Raw genomic sequence first — 11,773 nt, forward strand, 5'->3', positions numbered from 1 at the left:
GGGAACATATGGGTAGGGATTCCTGTTTAGTGTTGTTGTTCCTTGGTAGTGTGATGCAGGAGCATCGAGAGCATGGTTGAGGGTAAGTAAAAAAAAGGCATAGCATGCCATGCTTGAGGGTAAGTCGACAAAACCCAGAGCATGGTTACAGGATGATGATGATGATGGTGATGTAGTGGGAGATAAATATACAATTACCTTTATGAACATATGATGATTGAATGAACCATGTACACAAAGGAAATCCTAATAGAATGGAAATTGCAGTGGCTGGTTACCCATGCATTCTAGTGGATGATTATTCTCTTATATGGACATAAACATTTTGATAATGTTTAATGTTTGTAAACACAAGGTTGGACCATAAATAGACTTTGTTTATCATGAGGTGCTTTAGTTCATAGTCAATCATGTGAAGATCTCAACTGATTGATGTTGGCATTTTGGCACAGGTGTGGCGCTTTGATACAGGTGTTGTCCTTGATGGCAACTCTCTTTGATGACAGATCTCCGTTCAGACTACAGAATGAAGAGAAATCTCATATACGCATGTTAATCAAGTCCAAGTTGCGTATACACGCAGTCTATATGCATACTAAGTCGCGTATACACAGGTTATATATATACGGAGGCGCGTATGCACGCAGATATATGAACAGAAAAGGGCGTATATGTCGGGAAGCTTCCCTTTGGTCCATGGTAGTTAGTCCTCGGTACTTGAGCCTATGTATTTGGACCAAAGTATCTCGACAGACGTGTTGATCCCTAGTTTCTAAGTTGATGGTATTGGATTTCTATGGTTTGGCCCTTGGTATTGAGCAAGGCCTAAGGCTATATAAGGAGGAGAAGATCATTAGGCAAATCATCTTTTTGAAAAGGCTTGAATATCTGAAAAAGAAAGAGATCTGGTATGCAGGTTCTGGGTTGCTTGATCTAAGCTAAGGAGAGATCACTTCGGTTGATGGAAGACTAGATCTAAGGATAGATCGGGATCTAATGATTTGAAATGCACTATTATGATATGGATGATTATGCGTATTTCTAGATCTGCATACTGACGCAATGTTATGTTCTGGGTCTAACTGATGTCTGGTACAGCTGCAAGTTGAGAGAATTTATTTTTAGATATGTACGCGGGTTTCTCTCATTGAAGTAGCGTATATCTTTTGGAGCTTGATTTTTGGGTTACAGTTGGTTCTGACTGTTATTGCAGAGTTCTGTAGTCTGCTCTGTGTTCTGGCAACTGGTGTTTGACAGGGTTTCAGTGGTTCAGTGATTGATGATGCTGGTATTGGATGTTTTGTGTTTCAATGATCTGTTGTGAAAGTTGAATGAATTGTGGTCTTCAGATTGTAATGTTGTGCTTCAGGAATATCCAGTCTGAAAATGTATGAAAGGTGGTACCTGAAAGAAAGAAGATTGTAGGCCAGCACCTACGTACTAGTATCTTGGCTAGTACAAGAGCAAAGGGGGTTGGAGCTCCCTTCCAAGGAAGTTTGGAGAACGAGAGAAGGTTGTAGCCTTCTGCAGGTTGTAGCCTGCGTACTGGTATAAGGCTGCACCAGTACAAAAAGATTGTAAACTGAAGTTTCATATTAAAGAAAGATAGAGACGACTTGCAGCAGGTGGTTTTCACCCACATTGGGTTTCCACCTTATATCATGGTGTTCATGTGTGGGGTTTTTGTGTGATCTGTTCTACTGCATCTGTTTACTCTTAATATGGTGAATAATGTCCTTATGCACTTAACTGAAGATAAACTGACTGAATTATAAGATTTCTGGTTATACGCTGTTTTCCTTTGACACAGTTGCGTGTACACGCTGGTTCACTTAAAGAAAGTAGCGTATATGTTTTTGAGCATTGAAAAAGTTTTATAGTTCTGATAATACTGATTCACCCGCCCCCTCTCAGTATTATTTCCAACAATTGGTATCAGAGCAGGTCCTTCAGAGAAGCTTGACCGCTTGAAGGTAGATCGATCATCATGAGCAACTACGAGAAAGAAGCATCAATCAGGCCACCGGTTTTTGATGGGACAAACTTCAATTATTGGAAGGTAAGAGTTACTGCATATCTTCAATCTCTTGGTACAGAAGTTTGGAACATCGTAGAGACAGGCTACACTTTTCCTTCAGCTACTCCTACAGATCCAGCCGAGAAAAAGAAATATGAAACAAATGCAAAAGCAGTCAATACTCTATTGGGATGCATCTCTCAATCAGAATTCATGAAGGTAATGCACTATAAATCTGCAAAAGAAATATGGGATAAAATGGTCACGAGCTATGAAGGAGACGATAAGGTAAAGCGTGCTAAACTTCAAACTCTCAGGATTAAGTATGAGACTCTCAGAATGTATAATGATGAAAGTGTGGCTAACTACTTCCTTAGGGTAGATGAGATTGTCAATTGCATGCAAAACTTGGGTGAAGAAATAAAAGAGGCTATTGTGGTTGAAAAGATTCTAAGATCTTTGTCCCCCAAGTTTGAATCTAAAGTATCTGCCATAGAAGAAAAGGAAAATTTGCAAATTCTTACTATGTCTCAGCTTCACGGAATTCTAACCGCTTATGAAATGAGAAAGGGAGGTCCATCAGACAGAAGAGAAGCTGCCTTCAAGGCTTCAGGCAAAGAAGATTATTATGAAGCAAGTCACCTGCCAGAAGATGAAGAAGAGGAATCAAATTTCGTCAGAAATCTTCAAAGGGGTTCTGGAAGGTTCAGAGGTAAGTTACCTTTTAAATGCTTTGCTTGTGGAAGAGTAGGTCATTATGCTGCCAAATGTCCTCACAAAGATAAGAATGACAAGGGAAAGGAACCTGTTAAATGGAACAAGAAACAATATGAAAAGAAGAAAAGCTACTACACTCATGAAGATAGTGATGGATTTTCAAATAGTGATGAAGATGAACAAGGTAATAGATATAAACTTTTAATGGCCTTTGAAGATGATGACTACATGGATTGTATAGATGTAGATGGCTTTTATGAAGAAATGAAAGATCTCAAAGTTTGTTTAGAAGAGAAGAGTGCTATTATTGATTCTCTACAATGTCAACTAGCTGAAAAGGAAAAACATCTTGAAAAATTGGAATGTGAGATTGTTTGTCTTAGAAAGGAGATTGAGAAAACCAAAGCAATTAATCTTAAGTTTGTTAAAGGATCTGAAACCTTGGATGAGATTATCAATGTGCAGCGATCTCCTCTGATCAAGACAGGTCTTGGATATAATGGAGAAACATCTCAAGCCTCTACCTCTAAAAGTTATCTTGATGCAGCAAGGAGAAGCGAGCAAAGGCCAAATAAAAGTCATCAGGTGAATCAGGGACAGTTTACCTCAAGAACAAATAAAGACCATCAAGAAATTCGGGGACAAACTGCCTTAAACAGAAGCTACAATCAGCCACAGGTAAAATCTTCCCAATTTGCTCCAAGAATGAATAGAAGCTACAATCGGTTGGATGATAGATCTGATTATCGCAGAAGTTTCTTTAATGGCCAATGCTTTTCTTGCCATAACTTCGGTCACAAAGCAGCTCAATGTGTTGCCTACAAAACGATCATGACTAGAGAAGCTCAAAAACAAGGGAGAATGACTGGAACCATGAAAAGGACTTATAACAACTTTTCGGTTCTTGAAAATGAAGTTGAATGCTCTATTTGTAATAACTTTGGTCATGAAGACTCTGAATGCAGGAGCAGGTTCCGGAAGACAACTCAGAAGGAACAAACCTCAAATGTTAGAACATGGAGAATAAAAGAATCACAACCAGAAAGATGTGGGATAGCCTTTTATGCAGAAGGTCAAGAAAGCCTATGGTACATTGACAGCGGATGTTCGAAGCATATGACAGGGGACAAAGAAAAGCTTGAGTCATATACCGCATTAGAAAAGGGGAAGAAAGTTTCTTTCGGGAACGATATCTCTGCAGCCATAAAAGGAAAAGGTGTTGCTCCGTTGAAAGAGGAGGTCAAAGCAGGAAATGTTTTATATGTTGATGGATTGAAGCATAATCTTCTGAGTGTCAGTCAGATGTGCGATCAAGGAACTGAGGTAATATTTAGATCAAATGGATGTTGTGTTCGCGATCTTGATACAGGTAATACAGTGATCAAAGGAAGAAGGACTCCAAATAATCTATATATCTTTGAGGAAAGACAACAATGCTACTTAAGCAAGGATGATGAACATTGGCTATGGCATCGGAGGTTGGGGCATCTAAGCTTTTCACAAATAAGGAAAGCATGCAAATATCAGGCAGTTCGTGGTCTTCCAGATATCAAAATTCCAGACAATACCATATGCAAATCTTGTCAGTTTGGAAAGCAAACCAGAACTAACTTTCCAGAGAAGGAAGGATCAGCTAGCATGCCTCTCGAGCTAGTCCATACAGATGTATGTGGTCCATTTAGGAAGAGGACACCTCGAGGAGAAGAATATCTGATATTATTCATTGATGATTTCTCCAGATTTGTTTGGTTAGGGCTCATGAAGCACAAAGATGAAGCATTCGAAAAATTCAAATCCTTCAAAGCCTTGGTTGAAAATGAATCAGGACACAAAATTAAGTGCCTCAGATCTGACAGAGGTGGGGAGTTTACCTCAAACGAATTTTTCGATTTCTGTGAAGAACATGGGATAAGAAGAGAATTCTCTACAGCTAGAACTCCTCAGCAAAATGGGGTTGTGGAAAGAATGAACAGAACAATCCAACAAATGGCTCGTGCTATGCTTGATGAATCAGGTACTCCCGCAACCTTCTGGGGTGAAGCTGCACATGCTGCGGTTATTATTCTTAACAAAACAAATGTCCGAGTAAACAGCACTCAAACACCTCATGAGCTTTGGAGTGGTGAGACTCCTTCGGTGAAGCACTTCAAAATCTTTGGGAGCAAATGTTATATTAAGAATACTGATGAGCAACTTGGCAAACTTGAACCAAGAGCAGATGAGGGCATTCTTCTTGGTTACTCTCCACATAGCAAAGCATACAAGTGCTACAATAAAAGACTTGGCAAAATTGTTGACAGCATTGATGTAGTGGTTGATGAGAAGGGATATATTCCTAGGCAAGTCCATCATGAAGACATTGAAGAAGATGAAGGCTACCCTCAAAGACGGAATGATGAAGAAGAAGAACCTCAAGAAGAAGAAGAACATCAAGAAGAACCAGAAGAGCAGACAAGATTAGAAGAGAAGACTCCATCCAGATATGTTCAAAAGAATCATCCGGAATCTCAGATTGTGGGGCAGAAAGAAGCAGGAGTACAAACAAGAAGGACACTTGCAGAAGCTTCAAGCTATTTGGCATTACTCTCCTCCACTGAACCACAAAATGTGAAAGAGGCATGCAAATATGAATGTTGGGTCAAAGCAATGGATGAAGAACTTGAGCAGATCGAAAAGAACAACACTTGGGAATTAGTTCCTAGACCAAAAGATAAGAATGTAATAGGAACAAAATGGGTCTTCAAGAATAAATTGAATGAAAATGGAGAAGTAATTAGGAACAAGGCCAGACTTGTTTGTAAAGGGTATGCACAGCAAGAATGAATAGATTTTGAGGAGACCTTTGCTCCTGTGGAAAGACTTGAGGCTATCTGAATGTTCCTTGCTCTCTCAAGCTTTCAAAACTTCAAGGTATTTCAAATGGATGTGAAATCAGCCTTTCTGAATGGAGACTTAGAAGAAGAAGTATATATTGAGCAGCCAGATGGTTTCATTCTTGGGAATGATCCAAACCTTGCATGCAGATTGAAAAAGGCTCTCTATGGACTCAAACAAGCTCCAAGGGCTTGGTACTATCGGTTGGACAAATATCTTCACCAACAAGGCTTTTCAAAAGGATCAGCAGATAGCAATCTCTATATAAAAGTTGAAAATAACAAATTGCTAATTCTTGTTGTTTATGTAGATGATATTATCTTTGGCAGCAATGAAGAGACTATGAGTCAAAACTTTGCCTCGGTTATGCAGAAAGAATTCGAAATGTCACTACTTGGAGAATTGACATATTTTCTTGGATTGCAAATTCAACAAAATGAAGGAGGTATCTTCTTGTCTCAAACCAAATACCTCAAGCAGATCTTGAAGAAGTATGGCATGGAAGAGTCAAAGCCAGTATGTACACCCATGGTTACAGGATGCAGCCTCAGTGTAAATGATGAATCAGCAGCAGTTTACCAACCCACTTATAGATCCATGATTGGGAGTTTGCTCTATTTGACAGGTACCCGACCAGATATTACACATGCAGTAGGAATTGTTGGAAGATTTCAAGCCAACCCAAAGGAAACTCATCTTCAGGCAGTCAAAAGAATCTTCAAGTATCTTCAAGGGACCCAAAACTATGGCTTATGGTATCCTAGAAATACAGATCTCACTCTTCATGCTTACACAGATGCAGATTGGGCTGGAAGTGTGGATGATAGGAAAAGCACAAGTGGTGGTGCTTTCTTCATGGGTTCCAGATTAGTATCTTGGTTCAACAAGAAACAGAGTTCGATTGCCTTATCTACAGCTGAAGTAGAATATGTGGCTGCGGCTTCTTGTTGCACACAACTTCTTTGGATGATGCAGACCTTGCAGGACTTTCAAATCACTTGCACTCCACCAGTCTCTATCTTATGTGATAATACAAGTGCAATCAGCATTTCAAAGAATCCAGTCATGCACTCAAAGACCAAGCACATACCAATCAAGTACCATTTTCTCCGGGAACAAGTGCTTGAGCAGAAGGTCAAGTTGGAGTATGTTCCTTCTAAGGAACAAGTTGCTGATATTCTCACAAAACCACTGCCCAGGGAAACTTTTGAATATCTCAGACAAAAGCTGGGAGTAGTTGATGCTTCATCCTGCTGTTGAAGCTTGTCTGTTCTACAGAAAAGTTGGTATACGCAAGTTACGTAAGGGATATACGCGTATATACGCCGATTTATGCTGGAAAGTCGCGCGTATGGTGTACACCTATTGCAGAGAGTATATTCGCGTACATACGCTGGTTTGTGCAGGATAAATCGCGTATATGGAGTTCTGAACAGCGAGGGAAAACTCTGGTTTGAAAAGGTCTGAGATGGGTATGTCAGAATCCTTCAGACACAGTTTCAGGAGGTGCAGCAGGCACAGGTTCAGGGGGAGCAGCTTAAAAGTCTCATAAAGCATTGTTGGCATTTAGATGTTTTGGTTGTTGGTTTCAGGAGAAGGAGCTCAGAAAGAAATCCTGGTTGCTGATCTAAAAGATGTTTATCAGATGCTGCTGGTGACTTTCATAAGTCTTGGTCTAGATCTGTTGTCTCTATGTCATGTATCTCTTTTGTGATATCTCTTTTATGGTGTCAAGGTCATGTAACGGCCTATGTTGGTTTCCCCACTATGCCTGGGATGAATGATGTAATATAATTGGTTGTTTCTGATGTGTCCCCTCTTGGTAGGGAGTATGGATGTATGTATTGAGTCTTTTGGTGATAGGAAGGTCCCTTATGGTGTATAAGTCTTGGTTCTTGTTGAAGAACATCTTTTGCAGATCTGGCCTACAGTCAGGGGGAGCATGATTCAGCACAGCCAAGCAGAGGTATCAGCATGTACTCAGGGGGAGCACAGCCCTTTGCCCTTGATGACAAAGGGGGAGAATGATTCTAAGGATCTTGAGGTTGCCATCAAGTCCAAAGGGGGAGATTGTTGGCATTTTGGCACAGGTGTGGCGCTTTGATACAGGTGTTGTCCTTGATGGCAACTCTCTTTGATGACAGATCTCCGTTCAGACTACAGAATGAAGAGAAATCTCATATACGCAGGTTAATCAAGTCCAAGTTGCGTATACACGCAGTCTATATGCATACTAAGTCGCGTATACGCAGGTTATATATATACGGAGGCGCGTATGCACGCAGATATATGAACAGAAAAGGGCGTATATGTCGGGAAGCTTCCCTTTGGTCCATGGTAGTTAGTCCTCGGTACTTGAGCCTATGTATTTGGACCAAAGTATCTCGACAGATGTGTTGATCCCTAGTTTCTAAGTTGATGGTATTGGATTTCTATGGTTTGGCCCTTGGTATTGAGCAAGGCCTAAGGCTATATAAGGAGGAGAAGATCATTAGGCAAATCATCTTTTTGAAAAGGCTTGAATATCTGAAAAAGAAAGAGATCTGGTATGCAGGTTCTGGGTTGCTTGATCTAAGCTAAGGAGAGATCACTTCGGTTGATGGAAGACTAGATCTAAGGATAGATCGGGATCTAATGATTTGAAATGCACTATTATGATATGGATGATTATGCGTATTTCTAGATCTGCATACTGACACAATGTTATGTTCTGGGTCTAACTGATGTCTGGTACAGCTGCAAGTTGAGAGAATTTATTTTTAGATATGTACGCGGGTTGGCTTCGGTAAAAGCGCGTGTATACGCGGGTTTCTCTCATTGAAGTAGCGTATATCTTTTGGAGCTTGATTTTTGGGTTACAGTTGGGTCTGACTGTTATTGCAGAGTTCTGTAGTCTGCTCTGTGTTCTGGCAACTGGTGTTTGACAGGGTTTCAGTGGTTCAGTGATTGATGATGCTGGTATTGGATGTTTTGTGTTTCAATGATCTGTTGTGAAAGTTGAATGAATTGTGGTCTTCAGATTGTAATGTTGTGCTTCAGGAATATCCAGTCTGAAAATGTATGAAAGGTGGTACCTGAAAGAAAGAAGATTGTAGGCCAGCACCTACGTACTAGTATCTTGGCTAGTACAAGAGCAAAGGAGGTTGGAGCTCCCTTCCAAGGAAGTTTGGAGAACGAGAGAAGGTTGTAGCCTTCTGCAGGTTGTAGCCTGCGTACTGGTATAAGGCTGCACCAGTACAAAAAGATTGTAAACTGAAGTTTCATATTAAAGAAAGATAGAGACGACTTGCAGCAGGTGGTTTTCACCCACATTGGGTTTCCACCTTATATCATGGTGTTCATGTGTGTGGTTTTTGTGTGATCTGTTCTACTGTATCTGTTTACTCTTAATATGGTGAATAATGTCCTTATGCACTTAACTGAAGATAAACTGACTGAATTATAAGATTTCTGGTTATACGCTGTTTTCCTTTGACACAGTTGCGTGTACACGCTGGTTCACTTAAAGAAAGTAGCGTATATGTTTTTGAGCATTGAAAAAGTTTTATAGTTCTGATAATACTGATTCACCCCCCCCCCCCCTCTCAGTATTATTTCCAACAATTGAGATCACGATAAGTAGCCATTAAGGGGGATTATTAGAGAATATAACTCCTACTTTTCTTAGGTGTGATGAATGGTTTGATAAGGATTCTATTCCTCATCTTTAGGAGGTTGATATATCAAGTTGACTTGAGATATTTTCGCCAACTAGTTAGCTTCTTAGAACATGCATCCAATGGAATGCATAGGGAAGAAACCACCATAATTTCCATTCTACTAGGATGTCCTTTGTGTACATGGTTCATTCAATCATCATATCTTCATACATGTACTTGTACCTCTAAGTCTCCGTACATACCCCTATTTGGTTGATATATTTTCTCAACCAACTGATTGTGTGTTTAAGAACGATTTCCTATCTTGAGACAACATTTAATGCATTTATATTTATACCATTACATTGTGGAATCGAGGGCTCCAAGAATTTTTGTTTTTTCTCAATATTGTCTAGGTAGTTATCTAATTAGGTTGAGAGACATTCTCCATTAACAACATTTCTATATTAGTGTGGGGTTGAGAGACTTTCTTAACTAGTTAATTGTGAGATTAAGATACTATTTCTATCTTGAAACACACACACACACACAAATATATATATACTCCGAGGAAAAAGACATGTAATTTCATTCATATATGTATGAAAAGAATTACATTTTGTATATACATTGTCTAAGTGTATTATGATAAAGTAACTGAAATTAGAAACAAAAATATGACCATAGAAGGGAAAAATAACTTCCCCCAAATAAACTAATCTAATAAGAACATATTACAAAATAGTATCATTTCAAGGGACCTAGAACAAAGCACAGAAACCAACCTCAGCCTAAAAAATAGCGAAAGTACATGATCAAGCTGCAAGCCCCAAGAAACCATAATCCTCTACCACATGTAGAACCATGAACCAATGTAGGAAGTGCGCTATAGAGAAATATCATGCATTTTCTAAGAAATACAAACCATTTCCATGAGAAAACAAAAACTAATTTTTTGTATCCCATGAGAGGACTTCACCAACTAGTCTTAGTTATACTCACTACGGCCCAAAGATCCTTCACAATATGCAAGCCATCATTTAATAAGATTCCAGCATCATCGTTCCTCTCCCTGTAAATGTGAGAACAAGAGAAAGATTCAAAAGAGTCAGCAATACGAATAAACTCATCTAAAATATGACAAAGGGAAATGTTCTTGTAGGAAATAATGCCACTAATCTAGTTGATAGTCAGCTTTGAGTCACCAAAGATATGAATACACGGACACCCTTCTTATTTTGAGAAGAGAGGCATATTTTTGCATGCAAGAAGCTCAACCCTGTTATTTGTACTCAAACCCGGGCTCATATTAACTTTGAAAAATGGGATGGAGAGAGATAAAGAATAAAAACTACACCAAACGACTAATCATTACCCAGGATGCTCCATTAAAATAACCCCACGGATTCGAATAATAAACAATTTCAACAGAATCCACCCTAAGAGTCGAACCATTATTTCCCTGTGGAAAATGGATTAAAATAGCCAGTCCTTCATCAATAATGTGTGATGAAATAGAAGACTTGTCTGAAAAAATTGAGCAGTTCCTTGCTAACCAGAACCCCCACCACATAATTACGAGAAGGGCACAAAATGGGAAACATATGGGATTAGAGATCCGCAACCTCCAAGCACCTTCCAAATCGAGACCAGACTAGGGGATAGAGTGACTGAGAGTTGCTCCACACAATTTCAAAACCTTTTGAAAAATTGGACTTTCAATTAATAAATGAAGTGAATTCTCCCCACAATTTTGAGAAAGATGGAACCATCTAGGGCCCACCATAAACTACCTTTGGAGGACATCCCAAGTTGGGAATATGTTCGTCACTAAGCACCACTTGAAATTTTTTGATTTGGACCAACATTTTTCCCTCCACACATCTTTCCACCACCAACACTCTTCTAAGTTTAATCTATCATCTACAAGATAAACAAGACCCAATTTTGGCATGTATATACCACCAGGGGATATACACCAAACCAATTCATTCGGCCTATTAGTGGTTCGAATATGACCATCTCTGAGCCATTGTATGTAATCATTCCAATCAGCCTAATATTAAGCCTCAATACCTAGATCATCCGTTGAAAACCATCCTTGGTGCCATAATGAAGAAAGGTTTCAGTTGGTGACATGTGTCGGCATGTGGAAACCACTTTCATGAAGCCACTCAATCAGAGGGGGAAATAACCTATATTTTTTAAAAATGTAGCAAGAAATTCTCAATTTGATTTTGCTTTGATTAAATTGAGAAAAAATAATTTTCCACATCATCAGACAACTTGGATGATGTTAACCTATGTGACATGGCTTGTGTCACCCAGTTTACTCAGTAAATTCGATTTGGAGGAGTTAGATTTTAGTTCTACATGTGTGATTGCTAATTTGTAGCAATCAGGGCCATTTATCTCAAGTTGTTTCTAGTTAAAGTAGATCCAACTATTGGAGGAACTAGTGGAACATCAATTAAGCAGTGGGGCTTTAGTCAAACTTAGTGATCATCTAGTGTTTGGTCTAAAATGC

The sequence above is a fragment of the Pinus tabuliformis genome, chromosome 9, assembly GCF_031772625.1.
Source record: "Pinus tabuliformis cultivar Carrire ecotype Pingquan chromosome 9, CPIR1, whole genome shotgun sequence".
Lineage (NCBI taxonomy): Eukaryota > Viridiplantae > Streptophyta > Pinopsida > Pinales > Pinaceae > Pinus > Pinus tabuliformis.